Source organism: Phalacrocorax carbo, chromosome 33, assembly GCF_963921805.1.
Source record: "Phalacrocorax carbo chromosome 33, bPhaCar2.1, whole genome shotgun sequence".
Lineage (NCBI taxonomy): Eukaryota > Metazoa > Chordata > Aves > Suliformes > Phalacrocoracidae > Phalacrocorax > Phalacrocorax carbo.
Window position 1 is genome coordinate 336,511 of NC_087545.1, and position 23,173 is coordinate 359,683.

At 52.4% G+C, this 23,173-nt stretch overlaps 1 long non-coding RNA gene across 1 annotated transcript; it reads left to right on the plus strand.

Annotated features, from left to right (window-relative positions):
- The first annotated feature begins 20,381 nt into the window (after positions 1-20,381).
- Positions 20,382-22,168, plus strand: LOC135310335 (uncharacterized). The gene is made up of 3 exons (XR_010370431.1): positions 20,382-20,597; positions 21,009-21,086; positions 21,815-22,168. It is a non-coding gene; the product is annotated as an uncharacterized LOC135310335 (long non-coding RNA).
- Positions 22,169-23,173: the final 1,005 nt, after the last annotated feature.

Consider the following 23,173-nt stretch of genomic DNA (forward strand, 5'->3'; position numbering starts at 1 on the left):
TTGGTTAATTCCATCGCTCCGGTTACGTTTCCTCCCTTTGGAAGTTTTGAGGTAATCATCTTTTCAATACTTCCATCTTAGATCAATAATATTCCACTATATCAGTTTAGTGTTTGGTTCATCCTCTCAAATTTCTTACTTGATTGTGGTCTCCAGGGCGTACGCAGGTCCCATTTTATGCTCAAAATTTTACTGATTTGTTGAACTACATCTGCAAAAAAATGTGGTCCTCTATCAGAGGACATTCCCATTGGCACTCTAAATCTTGGTATGATTTTTTCAGCAATATCTTAACTATTTCTCTAGCTTTGTTGGTGCAGCAAGAGAAGGCTTCTGGCCATCCAGAAAATTGGTCAGTCAGCACTAACAAATACTTTTCCTTTTTTTTTCCTCATCCATTTTATTATATTATTTTCAGTATTATCATATTCATTATTCTGTCAGTATTATAATTATTATTTTATTGTAATTATAATTATTAAACTCTGCTTATCTCAACCCACAAGTTCTTTTGCTCTTCCAATTCCCTTCCCCATCCCACAGGGGTGGGGGGAGTGAGCGAGGGTCTGCGTGGTGTTGAGTTGCCAACTGAGGCTGAACCACGACACCAACACATCACAAGCAGCTGCAGAAGCCAGGGGCCTTCCTCAGGCCTAGCACCTACTCAGGCGCCTGTGACATCAGACGCAGGTGGAGACGCCAGGGGCCTGCTTCTGCCCTAGCACCTACTCAGGTTCCCATGGCATCAGAAGCAAGGAGACTGTGGGAGACAGTATTGAAAGCTTTACTGAAATCCAAAATGATGACATCAGCTGGTTCCCCCCGGTGCTCCATGGCCGGCGGCTGCTTTTCCAGGCACACGTGTTGCGGGCCCCTGCAAGACTGCTCAGTACCTGGGTTCTTTTGAAAGAAATCGTATATGCTGGCGTGGTGGGCTTCCCCGGGGTCGGACAGCACTGCCAAAAGGAGAGAAGGGTAAAGCCTTCTTTTAGAACACTTGCTCTCTACTAAGAGTTTGGCTGCTGACACGATGTGCAGTAGCGGGCACCAGGGGAGGACCCTGCAGACCCCCAGTGATTTTGATATGTGACCCTGGAGGGCTGGGGGACAGGATTACCTGGCATGCCTGTTGATTGAATCGCTGCTGGGTTTTCATCAGAGCCTGGCACCGTGGGACTGCCTCCTTCCTGAAGCTCTTCCTTCTGCACAGTCTGGTGGTCCATCTCTTTAGAAAGAAGGATGGTCTGTTTAATTAGGAGTAACTGGTCCTCGTCAGGAACATGGTATCTTCAGGAAGCAAAAGACGTTAACACTTGGAAACAAAGCCTGGGCGTTTGGGGGTGCACCTCATCTCTAGTGCAAGCAATGTGCCGTTCACAGAGGAAAATGTCAGTACTAGGCACTTCCCAGTTTACCAGTACACAGCAAAAGCTGACGTGCTGAGAGACTAGGAGATTGCATGTCATCGTCTTGTTTGTACTTAGATTTGCCTATTTCACCTTTCTGCTTTGCTCTTTGAGGAGCTTAACAGAAAGTATCAGGCTCAATTTCTCTCTGATCAAATATTGAAAAGGAGCGCTTAGTCTGTGAAGTCAGCCAAGACTGACGACTCACCCCTGGGGTGCCAGGTGAGCTCCAGCGCAGGACCCAGCCGAGGAGTCAGAGCCACATCTGCAACCAAACAGCCATGAGAAGTTTTCATCCTACGCTGGGGTACCCGCCATCATAACCGAATAGGGGAACATAGGTGGGGATCGCCTAACGACACGGCACGCACACGCAGGTCTGTGCTCTCACACCCGCAGGAGATGCCTCGCTCACACTTGGGCTTTGAGCTGGCAGCTCTCAAAGGAAGTCAAAAGCCATGACGTACCCATGCTGCGATCTCCCTGCGCGTCAGCCCTGGAAGCCAGCAGGGAAGCTGGATGTCCATTGCCTCCTGCCACGTCTGTAAACAAACAGAACAGAGCAGCTCCCGTGAAATATTTCCATATACTTTTTCAGATACTTCTTCATTCACGGATGCAGTGAATGTAGTTCAAACGCGGGATTGCTGCATGGCACTCTTCTCTCCCTTCCACTCAGGGGCATCGTGCAGACAGTTCCTGGGTGCCTGGACCACGGTGATCCAATAGCAACCATGCGTGGAGCTGTCGGGAGAAAGGATTCCCTGGAGCTCACACCAGCTCTGAACTCAGCCCCAGAGAGCCCATGGGCTTTGCAGCAGGCACTGGAAGCAGCAACAGGCTCGCAGGGTCTGGCAAAGACAGCTTTGCAAGGCAGAGAGCCCCACGGCACATCACCAAGCTCGAGCTGTGCCGTCTCTGCTCTTCTGCATGTCTGAGCATTGGCCAAAAATCGATTAAGTAAAATTTCACATGACCAGCGTAGTCAAACCTAACTACTCATTCCGTCAAGTGACATACCTGTGGGATCACCCTGGGGCTCCTGGACAGCATCTTCCTGAGAGGCCTGGTGGCCGTGGCCTGGAGGCAGAGCTGTAATCAAGCAGAGCATTGCAGGGCTAAAGCAGGAATGCTCCCGTCTTCCTGAGCGGACATCAACCCAGGACAGACGTCCCCAGGGCTGAAAGCCGGACCCAGCTGGGGAGCGGCAGAGCCATGGCTCGGGGCACAGCTGTGACCAGCCGGGCGTAGAAGCACTCCCGCAGGCTATTCCCTTGGCCGGCCATGCAGCTCTGGCCCCGATACGCAGGCTGCAGGAAGGCTGCAGCGGGACTGGGCGGCGCAGGGCCGGCTCTAGGGATGGTTTCTCACCCCGCGACACGGCTCCCGGCCCCACCATTCCCTGGAAAATCCCCCTGCAGTGGCCGCGGCCCCCTGTGCCTCCCCACAGCACGACTGCCTCCCACTTGCCCGTGGAGCTGGCCACAGCTCCCCTGGCTCAGCCCAGCCCTGCTGCTCTCCCAGCCTTGCCCCACCGCGGCCCCGGCCCCGCTACCACCCCAAGGTGCGCTGGGCGCCGCTCCACGCTGCCCAGGGCTGGGTGCCAGTCCTCGCCTGCCACCTACCTAATCCCCATGCTCGCCACGGAGCAGCCCAGGCCTCCCGGGCTTGCAGGGCCACCAGGAGGAGGAGAATAAGGAGGTGGCTGGGGGCCACGGTCCCCTGCACCTGCACCATGCTGCTGCTGCTGCAACTGCTGCTGCTGCTGCTGCTGCTGCTGCTGCAGGCACTGCCTGAGCTGTACCCGCGGCACAGCCCAGGACATCACGGCATGGCCCAGAAGGGTCTGTGACCTCACAGTCCGGCCTCCCCACCCCCCAGCCACACCCCTCCTCCAAGCACTGACCCCCTGGAACACCCCACCCCACAGGTCACCTAGGGAATCATAGAATCATAGACTGATTAAGGTTGGAAAAGGCCTCTAGGATCACCAAGTCCAACCGCCAACCCAAGACTACCATGTCTCCTAAGCTATGCCCTGAAGGCGGGGCTCCTGGGGGGGCACGGGGACCCCCTGGCAGGGAGCAGCTGCGATGACCCACCGTGGGACGGTTCTGCCAGGGATGCTGAAAGGCCCTGAGTGCTGCAGGGGGATTTCTGAGATGCAGCAGCAAATCTCACCGCTAAAGGAGACCCATCCTCCCCGGGTGGCATCCTTGCTGGCTGTCCGTCAGCCTGTCGCTGGCTGTTTGGGGCCCCGGCTGGTGGGACCCGTAGGGCACATTAGGAAAGTTCCCTTCTGTAATTATGGAATCAACCAGTCTTTAGAGTAGGGAAGCGTGTTAACTGTGTTGGTAGCTATCTATCTCATGAGTTGACGTGATACACTGTAATGTGATGAGGTAGTGGAGTTTTCCTGGAGACTTTGCTCTTCTTGATGCTGAAGTAAAACAAGGGAGCCCAGTAAAACCAAAACAAACAAAAAAGCCAAACACCCCGGCCCTGGCAAGGAGGGCTTTGCATGCAGGAAGCTTAGAGGTGCCCATGAAGCCTAAAGGATACCCGAGGTGAAGCAAGATAATGGCAGCGCCCTAGCCCCTCTGCCATGTCTTTGAAACCTTGCCAGCATCGTCTGGCGTCACAGATCTGTCACTTGAGGAGGGCTGATTGCAGGGACACCTGGATCAATAGACAAGCAGCAAGAGCGCTTGAAAAGTAGAGTTGCTGTGCAAAGTGTGTCTGTGTTTAGTGCCGGGTAGCATGGGTGCTAGCGATTGGTCACGTCGCCTTGTAGCTGAATAGCGGAGGGGTATAGGAACCCTGTGTGAAGGCCCCTGCAGGGGTGCCCCACTAGCCTCTCGCCTGGGTTGGCAGAGGGCAGGCGGGAAGTTTTTGTGAGAGCGCCTTGGGGTTCAGCTGTGAGCAGGGGCTTTTGCTGGATAAGGCCCGGGCAGCGCCGGAGGAGGCCGTAGGTGGGTCCGAGCGAGCTGGGTGGCTGGTGCGGCGCCAGCTGCGGGACCTGGGTGTGCGAGCCCCAGCCAGCGATGACCGCTCGCCGGCCAGGTGTGAGCTGAGATTCTGCGCTCAGCCAGTCCCTGCCTGGCCCCCCGGGGCGGCTGCAGCTCCTTCCCTGGGCCGGATCCAGCTCGCCAGCAGCGATGCTGGCGCTGGGGCAGCGATGGTGATGCTGGTCCCGGGGCAGCGATGGAGGGCTGCGTCATGCTGGCGCTGATGCTAATCAGTGTGGTTCCTCGCAGGGGCGCCCGCCACCCCGAGCGAGGCCCCATCTACCCATCCTCTCAGCAGCCATCCCCAGCCCAGGTCACCCCCCAGCTCCCCTCCCACTGAGCAAATGGCGGCAGGCAGAGAGAGGCGCTGCAAAGCCAACACCCAACTCTTTTAATGAATTAGGCAAGAAGCGGGGATGTGGGGGAGGGCTGGGGTTGGAGCAGGTGGGTGCAGGCCTCCGTAGATCCTCTGCGCAGGGATGCAATGGGGGATGGTGCTGGACCGGCGTGTCACAGGTAGCCGTACTCATCTGCTATCCGCATGTCGGTCTCCCTCTGCACAAAAAACTGCAGCTGGCCCAGGGACGTCTGCAGGGCCGCCCGCTCCCGCTCCTCCTGGGCCAGCTTCTTCATGCGCTCCCGCTGGGGCCGCTGCTGGGCTGTGATGGGCACGGACGCCTCCTGCTCCTCCAGTGGGGTGGGTTGAGCTCTGAGGACCCACCGGGGCCTGAGGGGTAACAGGGAGTCGGCGGGAGGGTGCGGTGGCGTGTGCCGCTGCTGCGGCAGCCTCTCCCGTGCTGTTTGTCCCCCTGTTGCTGATGGGGGCAGGCGGCTCGGCTGCTGGGGTTTGGTGGTAGCCCTGGTGCGTGCCTCGCTGCTCGATGTCACCGCTGGTGTCGCATCCTTCTTGCCTTCAGTGGGGCACTTGGAGGCAGCCGGCACAGCGCTGGGTCTCAGAGCTGCCCGCAGGGAACTGGGGACCCTGCGGGGCACGCTGGGGCCGGCTTGGGGCTCCGGGTGGAGCGGTTGGCGCACCGGCCCCACCACCTTCACTCTGCGCCCCAGCGGGTGGAAACTCTGGATGGAGCTGAGCAAGTGTGCCTTCAGGTCGGTGCGGGGCGTCCTCAGCCCCTGCGCTGTTTTGGCCGGGAGCTCTGTGTGTGGCAGCTTGTCCTGGGGTGGCATGTCGCGGGGATCCATGCTGCGTGCCCTCTTGCTGAGCGGCGGGTCGGGTGGGTGAGCGGGCAGCGGGCGTGGGGCGCTTTGTCCCCCGGCATCCCCGGGGCTTCTGGGTCGGTGGAGCACCGAGGCGGGCACGTTGGTGTCCTCAGGTGCCCTGCGCTTGCTGCCGCCTGCTTGTTGCCCACTGCTGCCTGCCTGCTGCCCAGGTGTCAGGGGGCCAGTGTGGGCAGGGACACGCAGCGGGCAGGAGCCAGTGGGGTACGGGGGTTCGTGCTGCACCACGACACTCGGTCCGAGTCCCTTTGGCTGGCGGGGCAGCAGCGTCCCCGGCAGCGCCTGCTGTCCCCGGGCGTAGGCAGGGGGACAGGGAGCAGCCATGGTGGGGAGCTGCAGCCCATGGGGGAGCTGCAGCACAGGTGGAAGAGGCACCCCACGAGGGAGCTGCAGCGCCTGTCCCGCGGCCCCCAGGGGCCCTGGCACCCCGTGACAGACGGTGGCCTGGGCCAGCTGGTGGGTGACGTTGTGGAGCTGGGCAGGCTTAGCGCACACCGCCAGCCCCGGGGCAGAGGGCAGCACGCGGGCACTGACCGGTGGCGGCATGGCCGGGGTGGTGAAGCTCACGCCGCGCACCTCCGATGCCATCGGCAGCCGTAGAGGGAACCTCTCTGTTGGGGGAAGCAGCGAGGGGTGGTTGGGTGAGATATTGGTGGTCAGAGCCGGTTTGGGGGTTACCTGGAGGGCAAGAGCACCACGAGGAGCAGGAGCCTGCTGCTGTACCTGCCATGGCCCTTGGTCAGTGTGGGGTTTGTTTGGGGCAAAGGGTGTTCTGGGGTTCTGTCCCCATGGCGATCATTCCGCCAGCACCCGCCTCAGCCAGCCTGGCCGGGGTTGGATTTTTCATGCCTCAACAACTGCCCATCTCAAGGATTTCCCATCGCGCTGAGGATGTCCTGGCCTCAGTGCTGATTTCCCACCTGATGAGGGTTTCCCATCCCCAAAATTATTTCTCATCCCTACGGTGGCTCCTCATGCCAACAGTGATTTCTCAGCCCCGTGAGGGTTTCCTATCGCAATGGTTTCCCATCCCCATGATTTCTCTTCCCAAGCAAGATTTTTTATAGGGAGGTGAATTTCCTGCCCGAGGGGGAGGGATGCAGCTGGTGTGGGTGGCCCTGCAATGCCAACATGTGTGAGCTGCCCCATCCTGCCCCAGTGGTGGGGATGGGGCACTTCTGGTGGGTTGGTTTTGTGCTCGCCCTCTCTGCCCCAGGGGGGTGGAAAAATGCCGCTGCCAATGCTGGTGGACAGCCGGTGGTGCCGGTACCGGTACCGTGTGGCCGTGCTGGGGAGCTGTCAGAAAAATCTGGCAACTGGCCCGTGCCGACCGAGGAGAGAGGCTGGGGCGCAAAGTATGGCGTTACAGAGGAGTTCTGGCATTCATGCACACGGGCTGTGCCATTCACACTGGGGCACCTCAAATGGGGGCTTTTCTAGCTCCCCATGCTCTGCCGGGGGCACAAGAAGCCAGGAGGGGAGGGGGCACAGCTAAGAGAGCAGATTCACACTGGCCAAAGGGATATTCCATATCATGTAACGTCATGCCCAGTATGCACCTGGGGGGAGCTGGCCGGGGGAGGGAGGCAGCAATCGCGGCTCGGGGACGGGCAGCGTCGGTCGGCGGGTGGTGAGCGGGTGTATCGTTTGTGTTTCTGTGGGTTTTTTCCTTTTTTTTTTTCCTTTCCCATTTTATTATATTATCATTATTGTCAATATTATCATTATTATTATTTTATTGTAATTATTAAACTGTGCGTATCTCAACCCACAAGTGCTTTTGCTCTTCCAATTCCCTTCCCCATCCCACAGGGGTGGGGGGAGTGAGCGAGGGCTGCGTGGTGTTGAGTTGCCAACTGAGGCTGAACCACGACACCAACACAATTTGGTCAGTCACTACTTCATGCACACACGTGCTGCTGTTCTGCAAAGCAAGTCTAATTCTGTGGTGTCGTCACCCACCTGCGTGTTTCTTGATCTAGACATCACCAGAGTCAGGCTTGCTGCAGTTCCTGAGCTGCGACGCCAGCAGAGGGGAGGGTTTTGCAGAGGTGTCGGAGGGGCTGGGATGCTGGTGTGGCCTGGGTAGTGCAGGGGTATCCTTTCTTCTTCAGGGTATGGGCTGTCCTTCTCCTCCTTGCAATGAGCCGGGGTCCTTTAGCCGTGCGACAATCACTGCGGCCACTCAAACCCTCACGACAAGAGTTGCAGCTGAATCAGAGGATCAACCCGTGCCAGTATTGATACAAAAATTCGCAGATACTATCCTTCAAAGTGTGAACCTCCCCGTAAGGGGAGGCGGAGTATCCAGAAAGGTCCCAAAATAAATCTCAAGAGCAACAGAGTCACTATTAAGCAGGCATTCTTTATTACGGCGCTGGGCAGCACTGGGGATTGCTCCACCATAAGTGCTCCAGTGATTGGGTAAACTGCCAAAGATTATATGCTATAAAGTCATACATAGGCATAAGGTTCCCGAGGCTTCCTTAACATATGTAAAAGTTCAATCTGCATGCAATAGTTGTCTTTTTAGTGGTCTTCGGGGGTCCTCCTGTGGTCTCTGATGGTCTTCCTCACCTGTCCGCTGGTTGAACTTTGGGTTTCCTTTGCCCATGTAGAGTCATTGAATTAGCTCCTCAGTCCTTTAGCCTTGGACCGTCACAAGGGGCTGATTTAAACTAGTTCCTCGAGTGCTTCTCTCGGCACTGATGTCCCGAGCCTATGTTATCAATGAATTTACGAGCTTATTCACCATCTTTTTAATCCTATCTGGCACCAAGCTGCATTCCTCAAATCCCTGAAACTATCTTTGCAAGGGAGGAAACCACAAGAGAACAAGGATGCTTACAATAAGGTCTGAGTCAGGGACCGTCAGGGGTTTAGTCCTTTCATTCCCGCCTTTTCTTTAAACTTTGTAAATGGCTTTACAAAGGTTCTAAATTTTCATGTTTCGTTGCCTTGGGCAAAGCCCAAACTCTTATGGCCAATTTCTTTAGCTTATAGCACAACCAGTAATTGAGGACTGTTAGTATAATAACAAATGCTAACAATATCAAAAGCGGGTGAACTAAAATATTCAAAGTTTTCTCTGCAGAGGGTGGGTACCCCGAAAAGATATCCCACCAATGATGGGCAGTATCAGATCCAATTTGACTAGACGGTCCGACAAGCTTGTCTCCAGTTGTTATTGTTTTAATCATAGATTCAGCTAATGTCTTGTTTAGTTTTCCTAAACGTTCTTGAAGTTTCTGTGATTGATTCAAGATTTCATTTAATTTCTTCAGAGATAAACTTGCAGGGCTTAAATTTAATCTCTCGTAATGCCAAAACATTGCTACTTGCTCTTCTGTATATGCAAAAAATGACTATGTTTGTCCATGCCAAGTTAAATGGGTTATGTTCTTGAGGCATCCTATGAATGGGGTGGTTACATGGTATTCTTCAAGCCCTGATTGACTGTTAGTTACTAAACACACAGATCTGGCATTAACCTCTACAACCATTTCGAACACATTCGGAGGCAGGATCGTCCATTTACAATCGTTAACAGAGTGTTCTAATAAGCAGGGTTCATATACTCGAGACTGTTGTCCACACAAGATGCCATCAGAGGTGGTTTCACAAAGATCTAGATCATATGTTTTGTTATTGTTTCCAATAGACTTCCCCTGGAATTCTGGTAACCAATATTCTGGGCTCCCTTGACTCGAAAAGAGGGTTGGCAGAGTTAAACGTTTACACATTACTTTGGGGTCAGTTATATTATAGGATACTAATTTTCCTGCACACCATCTATCATAACACTGCACAAACTGTGAGTAGGCTTTTAGCCAGTGTCTAGGTAAAACCCATTGTCCAAATCGTTTCCTCCACATAGACTCATTATCACTCATCAAGTAGGACTGTGCCTTATTCTTTTGTTCCAATTGCCACATGACTTGTAGGGTACAGACAGTCCAGTCCACAAATTTTGTCAAATTCTTAAGGGATTGTATCTGGGCAATTATACTCTTATCACAGAGATATAAGGACTCCTTACCATATTTTAAATTCTGTATCTGAGGATTAAAGGTGGTTGGCATGCATTCAGCCTGAATCTTGATTGCTCGGGCTACATCAACTCCTGCGGTTCCAACCTTACTCCTTAAAGTTTCCAGATCTACTGAATTTAGCAGTCCTAACCCAGATCCTGCACCTCCAAGTAAAATGTCGTACCGAGCTCGTTTTACTTTGCAGGGAGGGGTGGCTGGGAAGGCTATGTTAAAGAACAACGTATGCTTTTGCCTTCTCTTTGCCACATTCCACAAGTGGATGGTAATCTAATCAGCTGGTCCTGATTCACTGCAGGTGGTGGATTCAACAATGGTAAGGAGGCCGCCCCCCCAGCAGCTCTATTAATGCTTCCATGTGTACACATTAGTGTAGCCCAGTTACCAGTTTTCCAAGTATGTGTCTCATTTATGGGGGTATCATTTTGAAGGAGGCACTTCTTCATCTGCAGTGGAGGCCCTATCCCTTTGACTGCACAACATCCTAAGGCAACATTCGTTATCAAAGTGACATTTGTCAAATTGGAACATAATACAAAGGTCATTCCATGCCACCCCGTCAATTTATCACTCCTAGTACAGGGTTCCCACAAAGAGCAGTTTTCAGCAAACTGACCTAATGTATTGGTGTTCTTTCCCCAAATCCACCAGAGACGATCAACAGATTTGCTTCTTTTCTTCAGGGGCCAACTGGGAGTAAATGCACTTATTAACTCAAGACAAAAACATAGCAATATTCATGTTAGTTTCGGGCCAGCCTTATAGATGTGGGTCCTACGGGTTGGGACTTCCATGGTCCATCAGGTGCCTTTTTAATTCTTGAGTAGTGGATCCAAGCAGCGTGCCTCTCAAGCTTGACCGCCGTGTAAGTCGGGAGCAGAACTTGACAAGGGCCGCTCCACTTCTCTTCGAGAGGATCACCTGAACTGTTTTTAACATAAATCCAATCTCCAGGTTTGAACAACTGCACTGGGGAATCTAACCCCCATGCTCTGGTAGGCATCACTAATCCATTTACTTCTTGTAATTGTTTTCCCAATGCAGTCAGATATTGTTGTAGATTAATCTCTCCTACCTGGGTGGGATCTTGTCCTTGATATCTAGTTTGAAAGGGTCTCCCATATAGAGTTTCAAAAGGACTCAGTTTTTCCTTAGTTCTTGGCTTGACTCGGAGCCTTAGTAACGCAATAGGGAGGGTTTGAGCCCACCTTAAATTCGTCTCCTGGCAAATTTTACTCAGTTGTGTCTTTATTACATGATTCATCTTTTCTACTTGCCCACTTGCTTGCGGGCGATAGGTTGTGTGTAATTTCCAATTCATTTCTAAAAATGTACTAACTTGTTGAACTACTTGTGACACAAAGCGTGGTCCCCTATCAGAGGAGATCACTTCTGGCACGCCAAATCTGGGAATAATTTCTCTCCGTAGGATTTTTGTTACTTCTCGGGCTTTATTTGTTCTGCAGGGGAAAGCTTCAGGCCATCCGGAAAAGGTATCAGTTAATACTAATAGATATCTGTGCCCCCCTTTTCTGGGGAGTTCCGTAAAGTCGATCTGCCAGTTCTGGCCTCGAACATTCCCTTTACCAATACTTCCAAATTTCACCCGATTCTCTACCTTTGGGTTATTCTTTAAGCATATTTCACATCCATCAACTATAGTTTTGAGAGTTTGAAACAAATGTCTGGCTGTCATTTGCTTGGTGAGGGAACTGTACAAAGCTTCAGTTCCCCAGTGAGTTTGGTCATGTTCTGTTTTTATTAATTTCCATAATATTCTAAAGGGAACTACTATTTTGTTATCTTTGAACATTGCCCATCCCGTCGGGCCAATTCCAGCCTTGAAATCGGTAATTAACTTCTGATCCTTTTCATCCTATTCAACTCTCTCAGGTAGCGGCAGAGATTTTTCAGGAATTAAGCCCAATACCTCACCTTGTTCCGCAGCTTGCCTTGCCTCGTGATCAGCCGATTTATTTCCCACTTCCCTGCCAGCGTTACCTTTCTGATGTCCTTTGCAGTGCATAATCGCCACTGCCGACGGGAGGTGTGCAGCATCTGGAAGTCGCAAAATTACATCAGCATGTTTTATGACTTTCCCTTGAGCGGTTAAAAGTCCTCGCTCCTTCCAAATTGCCCCACGGGCATGAACTACACCAAAGGCATATGTTGAGTCTGTCCAGATACTTAGTCGCAAAGCTTCAGCAAGCTCTAATGCTCTTACTAAAGCAATTATTTCGGCCCGTTGTGCAGGTGTGCCCTTAGGGAGTGACTTGGCTTCCACTACTTGGTCTGTGGTGGTCACAGCATATCCTGCCATTCCCACTCCACTCTTTACAAGACTGCTCCCGCCAATATACCAAGTGTGGTCAGCTTCTTCCAGCGGCTCCTCCTTCAAGCCGGGCCTACTCGCATGCACAGTCTCAACGGTTTCTATGCAGTCATGCGCGACAGTCTCCATTTCCTGTTTCCATGTCCGTTAAAAAGGAAGCAGGATTGATAATAGGAGATGTGACAATTTCTGTATCATCCTGTTCCATCAAAACTGATTGATATTTCAGGACTCTTGATGGCGAGAGCCAGTGTCCCCCTTTTTCTTCTAAAACGGAGGTTACAGTGTGGGAAGTGTGCACAATCCCCTTCTGTCCCAATGTGAATTTTCGGGCTTCTTGGATAACCAAGACCACGGCAGCTACTGCCCGCAGGCATCCTGGCCATCCTTTGCTTACTTCATCCAATTATTTGGAGAAGGATGCTACAGCTCGTTTATAAGGACCCAATCTCTGGGCCAAAATTCCCAAAGCCACTCCTTGCCTTTCATACGAGAACAGCCAAAAAGGGCTTAGTTACATCGGGCGGGCCCAAAGCTGGAGCCCTCATTAGTTCCAATATCAGTTCTTTGAATGCCCGCCCGGCTTCATCAGTCCGTATTCATTGTGCCAGGCTATTCTTCAACAGTTCATACAGAGGTTTAACCAGAAGTCTGTAATTATAGATCCAGAATCGGCACCAACCTGTCGTTCCCAGAAAGGTTTGAAGTTCTTTTACCGTGGTCGGTTCTGGAGTCCTGCACGTGGCTTCTTTCCGGTCAGTCCCGAGCTGTCTCTGTCCCTTAGAAGTCACAAATCCCAAGTATATTACTTCTTTCTTCAAGACCTGGGCTTTCTGTAACGAGACTCGATAACCACTTAGTCCAAGAAAGTTTAACAAACTCACAGTCCATTCTTTACATTCTTCATCCTTTTCTGTGGCTATCAAAATATCATCTACGTATTGTAAAAGAGTACCGTTTCCTGGAGGTCTTTCCCAGGCCTCTAATTCTTCAGCTAATTGATTTCCAAAGATCGCGGGGCTGTGTTTAAATCCTTGAGGTAACACTGTCCAGGTTAGTTGGGTTTTTGGTCCCGAATCAGGGTTTTCCCATTCAAAGGCAAATAAATTGCGGCTTCCAGGGGCCAAGGTGAGGCAAAAGAATGCATCTTTCAGGTCTAATACTGTGAACCATTCATAGGTTTCTTTTAAATTAGTTAGTAAGGTGTATGGGTTCGCCACTACCGGGTATAAATCTTCAACTCACTCATTTATTGCCCGCAGGTCTTGTACCAATCGATATGTTTTGCCATCAGGCTTTTTGATAGGCAAAACAGGAGTGTTATACTCTGAAGAGCATTCAATCAATACTCCAAATCTTACAAATTCTTCTATGATGCTTTTCACTCCTCGCCTGTCCCCTAATTTCAGGGGATATTGCTTTACCTTGACAGGTTGTGCCCCCTCTTTGAGTTTAACAGCAACCAATTCTGCATTTTTGGCCTTTCCAGGCATTCCCGAGGCCCATACTCCTGGATATACCTGGTCTTTTCTGTCTTGTGTAATTTCCTCTCCCCTAACCTGTGGTTCAGTGAGGGTCAAACTTAAAATGTCAATGTGGTTTTCTTCTGGTATTTTAAATTCAATTTCCCCATCATTAAATTTTATTTCAGCATTCAATTGTTCTAGTAAGTCTCTTCCCAAAAGTGGTCTAGGAGCTTCAGGCAGGTAGAGAAATTTGTGAATCCCTACACTCTTCCCAATTTTGAAGTTCAAGGGTTTCAAAGAGAAAGCTTTCTTGACCTGTCCGGGTGCTCCTGTTACCGAAAATCGCGGTACAATCGGAAACGACTCTTTAACACCAATTCAGTAGTAAAGAGCAGTCGTTCTTTATTCCCAGCGCCAGCTGCACGGGGGATCGCTCCTCCTAACGTGCGTACCTTACACACCTTTCCCATACGATTTAGAGATCAAAAATTTACATATGCATACATATTCATTATTGACCTTTCTACTGATTGGCACAAACCTGCTCGTTCCCTATGTAAATTACTGCACAGGCTCGGTTGTCCTCTTCCATTGTTCTCTTTTGAGTAGGTGGTGTTACTTGGGTCGGTGGTCCCTGAGTCGGTGGTCGCGATCTCCCCCTGCCAGAATTACCTTTTACCTGCTCGGCTCTTAATCTTGGCAGTCCTGGCCAGTTTCCTCAGTCCGCTACACGGAACCACATTTTGTCATCCTTTTCTGACAGAAACACATTGTCTGTTGTTTTGTTCACATGAATGCTTACCTAGGGACTAAACTACAGGTCAAAGACTACACTGATTGGTGTACTCCCTGTCCCCAGACTTAGCGTCCAGTTGGGTAGGGCTGTGCAAGGAGTAGAGCAACATCCGTGGTTGGTTAATTCCATCGCTCTGGTTACGTTTCCCCCCTTTGGAAGTTTTGAGGTAATCATCTTTTCAATACTTCCATCTTAGATCAATAATATTCCACTATATCAGTTTAGTGTTTGGTTCATCCTCTCAAATTTCTTACTTGATTGTGGTCTCCAGGGCGTACGCAGGTCCCATTTTATGCTCAAAATTTTACTGATTTGTTGAACTACATCTGCAAAAAAATGTGGTCCTCTATCAGAGGACATTCCCATCGGCACTCTAAATCTTGGTATGATTTTTTCAGCAATATCTTAACTATTTCTCTAGCTTTGTTGGTGCAGCAAGAGAAGGCTTCTGGCCATCCAGAAAATTGGTCAGTCAGCACTAACAAATACTTTTCCTTTTTTTTTTCTCATCCATTTCATTATATTATTTTCAGTATTATCATATTCATTATTCTGTCAGTATTATAATTATTATTTTATTGTAATTATAATTATTAAACTCTGCTTATCTCAACCCACAAGTTCTTTTGCTCTTCCAATTCCCTTCCCCATCCCACAGGGGTGGGGGGAGTGAGCGAGCGGCTGCGTGGTGTTGAGTTGCCAACTGAGGCTGAACCACGACACCAACACATCACAAGCAGCTGCAGAAGCCAGGGGCCTTCCTCAGGCCTAGCACCTACTCAGGCGCCTGTGACATCAGACGCAGGTGGAGAGGCCAGGGGCCTGCTTCTGCCCTAGCACCTACTCAGGTTCCCATGGCATCAGAAGCAAGGAGACTGTGGGAGACAGTATTGAAAGCTTTACTGAAATCCAAAATGATGACATCAGCTGGTTCCCCCCGGTGCTCCATGGCCGGCGGCTGCTTTTCCAGGCACACGTGTTGCGGGCCCCTGCAAGACTGCTCAGTACCTGGGTTCTTTTGAAAGAAATCGTATATGCTGGCGTGGTGGGCTTCCCCGGGGTCGGACAGCACTGCCAAAAGGAGAGAAGGGTAAAGCCTTCTTTTAGAACATTTGCTCTCTACTAAGAGTTTGGCTGCTGACACGATGTGCAGTAGCGGGCACCAGGGGAGGACCCTGCAGACCCCCAGTGATTTTGATATGTGACCCTGGAGGACTGGGGGACAGGATTACCTGGCATGCCTGTTGATTGAATCGCTGCTGGGTTTTCATCAGAGCCTGGCACTGAACTCAGCCCCAGAGAGCCCGCGGGCTATGCAGCAGGCACTGGAAGCAGCACAGGCTCGCAGGGTCTGGCAAAGACAGCTTTGCAAGGCAGAGAGCCCCAGGGCACATCACCAAGCTCGAGCTGTGCCGTCTCTGCTCTTCTGCATGTCTGAGCATTGGCCAAGAAATGATTAAGGAAAATTTCATATGACAAGCGCAGTCAAACCTAACTACTCATTCCGTCAAGTGACATACCTGTGGGATCACCCTGGGGCTCCTGGACAGCATCTTCCTGAGAAGCCTGGTGGCCGTGGCCTGGAGGCAGAGCTGTAATCAAGCAGAGCACTGCAGGGCTAAAGCAGGAATGCTCCCGTCTTCCTGAGCGGACATCAGCCCAGGACAGACGTCCCCAGGGCTGAAAGCCGGACCCAGCTGGGGAGCGGCAGAGCCATGGCTCGGGGCACAGCTGTGACCAGCCGGGCGTAGAAGCACTCCCGCAGGCTATTCCCTTGGCCGGCCATGCAGCTCTGGCCCCGATACGCAGGCTGCAGGAAGGCTGCAGCGGGACTGGGCGGCGCAGGGCCGGCTCTAGGGATGGTTTCTCACCCCGCGACACGGCTCCCGGCCCCACCATTCCCTGGAAAATCCCCCTGCAGTGGCCGCGGCCCCCTGTGCCTTCCCACAGCACGACTGCCTCCCACTTGCCCGTGGAGCTGGCCACAGCTCCCCTGGCTCAGCCCAGCCCTGCTGCTCTCCCAGCCTTGCCCCACCGCGGCCCGGGCCCCGCTACCACCCCAAGGTGCGCTGGGCTGAGCACCGGGCCCAGCAGCCGCAGGAGCGCCGCGGAGGGGCCCGGCCCGGCCCGGCCCGGCGGGACCATCGGGGCCGCTCCGCACCTAGCAGCCGCAGGAGCGCCGCGGAGGGGCCCGGCCCGGCCCGGCCCGGCGGGACCATCGGGGCCGCTCCGCACCCAGCAGCCGCAGGAGCGCTGCGGAGGGGCCCGGCCCGGCCCGGCCCGGCGGGACCATCGGGGCCGATCCCCGCTCAGCAGCCGCAGGAGCGCCGCGGAGGGGCCCGGCCCGGCCCGGCCCGGCGGGACCATCGGGGCCGCTCCGCACCCAGCAGCCGCAGGAGCGCCGCGGAGGGGCCCGGCCCGGCCCGGCCCGGCCCGGCGGGACCATCGGGGCCGCTCCGCACCCAGCAGCCACAGGAGCGCCGCGGAGGGGCCCGGCCCGGCCCGGCCCGGCCCGGCGGGACCATCGGGGCCGCTCCGCACCCAGCAGCCGCAGGAGCGCCGCGGAGGGGCCCGGCCCGGCCCGGCCCGGCGGGACCATCGGGGCCGCTCCGCACCCAGCAGCCGCAGGAGCGCCGCGGAGGGGCCCGGCCCGGCCCGGCCCGGCGGGACCATCGGGGCCGCTCCGCACCCAGCAGCCGCAGGAGCGCCGCGGAGGGGCCCGGCCCGGCCCGGCCCGGCGGGACCATCGGGGCCGATCCCCGCTCAGCAGCCGCAGGAGCGCCGCGGAGGGGCCCGGCCCGGCCCGGCCCGGCGGGACCATCGGGGCCGCTCCGCACCCAGCAGCCGCAGGAGCGCCGCGGAGGGGCCCGGCCCGGCCCGGCCCGGCCCGGCGGGACCATCGGGGCCGCTCCGCGCCGCGGCGGCGGCTCCTGCTGCTGCTGCTGCCGCTCCTGCCGCATCAGGTTGGTGTTTGCCAAAAGCTGCTGTGCTGGTTTGCCTGAGAAGGGGTTAATTCTCCTCACCGCGGGGGGCGGCTGCCTTCACAGCTTCAAGCGCTCTGCCGCGCGGCGGGGGGACTGGGAGGGGGGGCCATGTGTGGGGCTGAGCTGCCGGCTAAACCACGACAGCTGCTCTTAGTTTTTGTTGTCACAGGGTAGGTTTGGATGGATCGGTGCCCAAGCAGACTGGCAAGGCTAGGCCTCTTGGGGCCTGGGCTTCAAACTGCAACCACGGTAACCTCTAAATGGTTCTCTCGATTTTGTGCTTGGGGTTGATTTTTCTGAGGCCCGAGTTGCAGGTCCTGTTTCCTGTACACGGAGAGATTCCTTGTTAACAGATAGGCACTGTAGTGTGAGCTCTAGAATTTGTTCCCACCCCAGAAGAGTCTGATTGTCAGTGTTTGACTCTTTCTTGCATTTGGGGGAGGGGTGGTGGTGATGCGGCTGGTGTTCTTCCACCCCAAAGCTGGGGTGCAGGCAAGCAGTTTCTCTCACAAGTGATTCCTACTAGTTTCCTAGAGACAATCTCCCTTTCAGGCGAGAGCAAAAGAACAAGATACTAAAGCGTATTGCCTTTTGTGCAGGGGTGGTGAAGGACTAGTTAATCCTTCCCGAACTTGAAACTCAGTGAGCAGTTTAGCACCTTACCAAATGCTGCTGGTTCTCTTTCTAGGCCATCTTTTCTGCCCTGAGATGGTACCTGTACTCCAGGTTTTTCTTCTGTATTCTGTCTTCCTAAGATTTACGGAGGCCAGAGAATCAGGCGTAGTGACTGAAATGACAGGCAGTGAAATGGCATCCTGGCTACAGGATTCCTGCTGCCATTTCTGTATTCATACAGCCCAGCTCTGCATCAGCTCCGCTGGCCTTGTTTGAAGGGTCATGTTTTCCAGCCTTCTGACAGATATGCCTCTCCACCACGCTGAGGTGACATTATAGCTTGTGGTGTTGCCACGTTGCCATGGTTTTAGGTGGGACAGGGTGACTTTTCTTCACTGTAGCTGGTAAAGTGCTGTGTATTGGATTCCGGATGAGAATAATATTGATAAAGCACTGATGTTTCAGTTGTTGCTGGGTAGGGCTTGTACGAGTCAAGGACCTGCCCAGCCTCTTGTGCTCTGCCAGGTGCCCAAGAAGGCGGGAGGGGAGGGGGCTCAGCCAGGGGAGCTGATCCAAACTGACCAAAGGGTCACCTCATGTGACGTCATGCCCAGTATATTAACTGGGGGGGACTGGCTGGGGAAGCAGCGATTGCAGCTCAGGGACCGGCAGCACCTGTTGGCGGGTGTTGAGCTATTGCAGCACTTGTTTAGTTTTTTTTCCTAATCCAGGGTTTCACCTCTCTCTCTGTCTCTTGTTATTTTCCTTTTCATTAGCATTAGTATTACTGCTACTACTTCTACTCCTAGTAGTGTTTTCTTTTAATTTTGAAAGTGTTCTTATCTCAGCCCACGAGTTTTCTTACTTTGGCCCTTCCGGTTCTCTCCCCCATCCCACGGGGGTGAGGGGAGTGAGCAAGCAGCTGCACGGTGTTTAGTTGCCGACCGGGGCTAAACCACGGCAGTCCTTGTTGGTGCCCAACGTGGGGCACAAAGGGTCGAGATAATAACAGTTGCTGGTCACAGCATTGATCTATCTGTTCTCAGTATTAGTTTATCCCACCTGCACCATGTTGGTTCTGAAGTACCTGTTAAAGATTGGCGTTGGTTTTTGTAGTTTGCTGTGCTCTGCAGTGATGGGAGATGTTTTGCCTGAGTGATTTGATATTCCAACGCTGGCCTTGAGCTATATCTGTTATTTGGGTCTTGCCCAGCCCTTAGAGCTTAATCTTTCTCCACAGAAGTACCATTTGTATAAATTGTCTTTAGCTGTAGACGCTTCCCTTTAATAACTTGGTGCTGCTGCCAGAGTGTGGGCTTCAGAGCTAGCTGTGACCCCCTGTGCTGTAAGGAGAACAGGTTCTCAGTGCAGAGTGGAAGGAGCGCTCATAACCCTTTGTTTGCAGGAGAACGCGTACGGCACAGGTAACGCCACGTGCTGTGTGTGCACGTGTAGGTGGCTGGCTGTACTGCTCTGTGGCACAGGGTAAGGGCTCTGTCCGATGCCCGCCTTGGTCAGCGGGTGTAACACCCAGGCCGAGTGAGCTACGGTTCCTATCTTCCTTTTGAGAGTCCGTGAAGAAAGCAGCGCCATTGGAACAAGGGGATGAAATCTGCCTTGTCTTCCGGAGGCTTTTTCAGGAAGCATTGCAGACCTTGCCAAACACAGTTAATGGAAGGAGTGTGCACTTCCATGTGTAGGGAGCATCTCCTCCTAATGCGCCTATTTAATCTTGCAAATCGCTTCAGCTCTTCAGTTTCCTACAGGAAAATCTCAGGTGATGTACTGAAACGTGAACTCTTTGTGGAGCACCTCCAGAAGTGTGGGCACTGCCTGAAGGGCCTAGAAATATGTGTGAAATCCTGCAGATGTGTGGTAAGGACAGGCGATCGGAAGGAAAGGACTGGAATAAGGAATACGAGGCTTTAAGCATAGAAAAACCTCAGTGTTTTCAAGTGCAGTGTTCTGGTTACATCGTCAGTATATGGAAAACTAGCGTATAACTGATGAGCTCTGAAAGCCTGTATTGCTTGTAAGGTGAAAATATCAACGGCACGTTTTGTGGAGGAGCTTGAGAGTGAAGGTAGTTAAGAACTTAGTATTCCTCCATGTTCAAAAGAAACACGCCAGAAGTGAACAAGACCTAAACGATGCGTGAAATCGACTAGAAGGCAATGGACAATAAGGAATCAAGTAGAAAAGCAAGGGAAAGGAGAAATGGAAACTTCTAGCTGCTACTGAGCAGCTTTTGAAAATCTGCTTTTTCTCAGATCGCATCTTCCTAACGTGCGTGAGTAGACCCAAACTCAGAGTCTTGGTGCTTTTTCCCTGTTATTTATCGTGTCAATACCTCTGCATCCCTTTTTATTGGTGACCTCGTAGGCATCGGAAACGCAAAGGGTTCTCCTTTTGCTCTGCTGTGAGATCCAAACCTGTCCTTAGTGCCATTTTGTTCAGGAAAAGAGCTACAGGAGAGGGATAGGAGATTATTCACGGCAAACGGATGAAACTTGTGTCAATCTCCAAAATGTTGATGGCTGACAGGAGTCTCTTTTTGCATTTTTGCCTTGATTTCCAGTGCAGAATGCGAGCCCTAACGGCTCAGGTAACGAGCAGCCTGCTGCAGTTTCCAGAGGTGACTGTTGAGGCATTTGGGGAAGATGAGAGAAGCCTAGATTCTGTGCTGCGTGGGAAGTTTTCCAGAGGTGAGCATTTTCCTTGACGTTGGGTCTTGCTCTAAAGTTGTTATTGCCTGGAGGTTCCCTGAAGCACAGGGTCACAGAATCAGCTGTGTCAGGTTGGTGCTGCTCAGGTGCATGAGGTTTTGAGAGATGAAAAAGGACGAACTATGAAAAAACTCTGAAAAATTCTACTCCTAAAGCATTAGTATTGTTCAACTTTGCAATGACAGGAGCCTGCACCAATCTTGAGCTATTAAAACAACATGCCGAGTTAGTGAGCCCTCCTCGATTGCTAACGAAATGAAAGGCAGTCTTCCAAAAAGTCACAGTGTTGTTCTGGTCCGTTTTCACCTGTATCATCATAACATGGCATGCAGAACTAGTTCTGCTACAATGTTAGAGAGCCAAACCCCGCTGTTTTTTTTTCCTTTCTAGCCTGAGTGCAAACAGAAGGAAGAGGACAGCCCTGTTGAGCGCTGCCGCCAGATTTGCAAAGCATTTCCTGGGATGCGGGTGAGTGTCCAGTGAGAGCTGCTGCGAGTGGCTAAGCAGGTGAGGTGGCTGACTTTCTAGGTGATGTGAATGTAGAGCTGGGTGCCTATGCGGGTGTCGGGGCTTCTGTTAAGAACACGTAGAGTCTCTCTACCTGCCTGTAAGCGCAGTAACTGAGCTCATACTTCCTTCGGGTTGCAAGTAGTTCAGTGAAAGGAAATGTGTTAAATTCTCTGTGTAATCAGCACGTGTAGAAGTTTAAATTCACTCCCGCAGTGCCCATTGGAAGGTAATTCCTTGCTGAAGTCCAAATCCCTGCCCAAAGGCGGTGTGTGTCAAGCCAAATGAGTAAACTAGAATGGAGTTGGCTTAGTTTTAGGAAAGGATGGGCTTAGCAGTATGCTTTAGGACTTGTATTCCCGTAGGTATTAGGATGCTTTCTAGCAAACTCAAGCTGAATATGGTATAAGGACTCTAGATCGCTAGACTGTAATCTTTACCCCAAGCAGTCCGAATTCTGCAGTGCAGGAACGTCAGGTAGAAATGCAAACTCATAAGGTGGTTGGTTTCAAGCTGTGTTGCTTGAGGGTTTCAGTTGGGGGATTTTCAGTCCTGGAGCAGAATTCGGTAAGCCTGTCTTCCTCTGTTAGGGTCTTCTCTTGAAGGGAAGGGGCAGCGCCTGTGATTCTCCAGTTGTTTTCAGTGCTCCCTTGGGAGTTTGCTTTAGGCAGCCTTCTCTCCTCTTCCAGGGAGAGATGGGCTGGCCTGGCTGGCGTGTGGCCCTCAGCTGGAGGTCGTGAGCGCTGTGACGGGAGAGCGGCTCTCTGCACACTGTTTCAGTGGAGTCCGTGAGCAGCCTCCCACCGCCCGTGTGGTAAAGGAGTTTTCCTGGCGGAAGGGAACGGGGCTGCTGGTTGGCTTGGAAGAAGCAGAGGGAAGTGTCCTCTGCCTGTACGAGCCTGGAACGTCAGGAGTGGTTAAAGCAGTTGTTCTGCCAGGAAGGGCAGGTGCTTTTTCAGGGGAGAAACGAAGCTTTTCTGTTGCCAGGTGCTGCACAATGCCGTTTCGGGAACAGCTTTGGAGCGTCACTGTGTCGGGAGGTGTTTTCCCTGTATTGCGTCACCACGCCATCATGGCAGAGTCTCCAGTCGAGAGCACCTTGATGTACAGTGGTGGGCTTAAAGGTACCGTTAGCTTTGGAGTTTGCTGATAGTAAAACAAGGTTTCTGGTTTTATGGTAGAGCAGGCAGTTACCTAATTGTCCACTTCCACAAAAAGGCCTTGAAAGCTGTCTCTTTTTTTGGCCAGAGTGAAAAACAACCCGTCCCTGCCCCCCCTTTAAAGTGTCTGTAACATACGTGTCCGAAATGGTTCATTTCCGTCAGAAATACTGTCTTGAACATCTCTCAGGCTTCCGTGGTTGTGCTGTAACAGACTTAGGCACATTCCCATGGGTCTCGGACTAGCAAGCAGGTGACTTTAGAGCAGAACACATTTTTCTGTTGACTTAGGCGAGGAAAAAAGAGCCTTTAGTGAGTTACCGGACAGGTTGTTAAAAGATTGCCTTTCAGCCTGAAGTCCTTGAATCTCTGCTTATTGACTATTGTGCTTGTGTAGGTGGGGTGCACTGGTGTAATGTTACTCATTTTTCCTGCCTTCTCTAATCCGTAAGCTTAAATGATGTCCCGTCCCCTCGCCTCCTAATCTGAATGTAGACAAGAGTCAGCGTAAGTTAATGGAAGATGGAGAGTCGGTCTGTTTTTATCACCTTAGAATGTGCAAGAAAGAAATAGTGACTTAGTACTCGGCTCTCCAGAACGTGATTTGGTTGGACTCGGTAGAATCCAGGTGGGGTTTTGTTTGTCTGTAGCGCTACAGCGTGATTACTGGTAGGAAGCGTTTGTGCGGTGGTGATTTCTAAAGCGACGAGTTGGGTTGGTGCTCGACGGCGTTAGTTTGCCGATCATCTTGATAAATCTCAGAGGCTTAGGTGGAAAGGCAAGCTGTGTGCTGGCATAGGTGTATAGTCCGTGAGGAAATTCTGTTTGTGAAAAAGGACAGTTCCGTTAAGTTTTATTTCTGCCATCTAGGTAAGCTGGGGAGAGGAA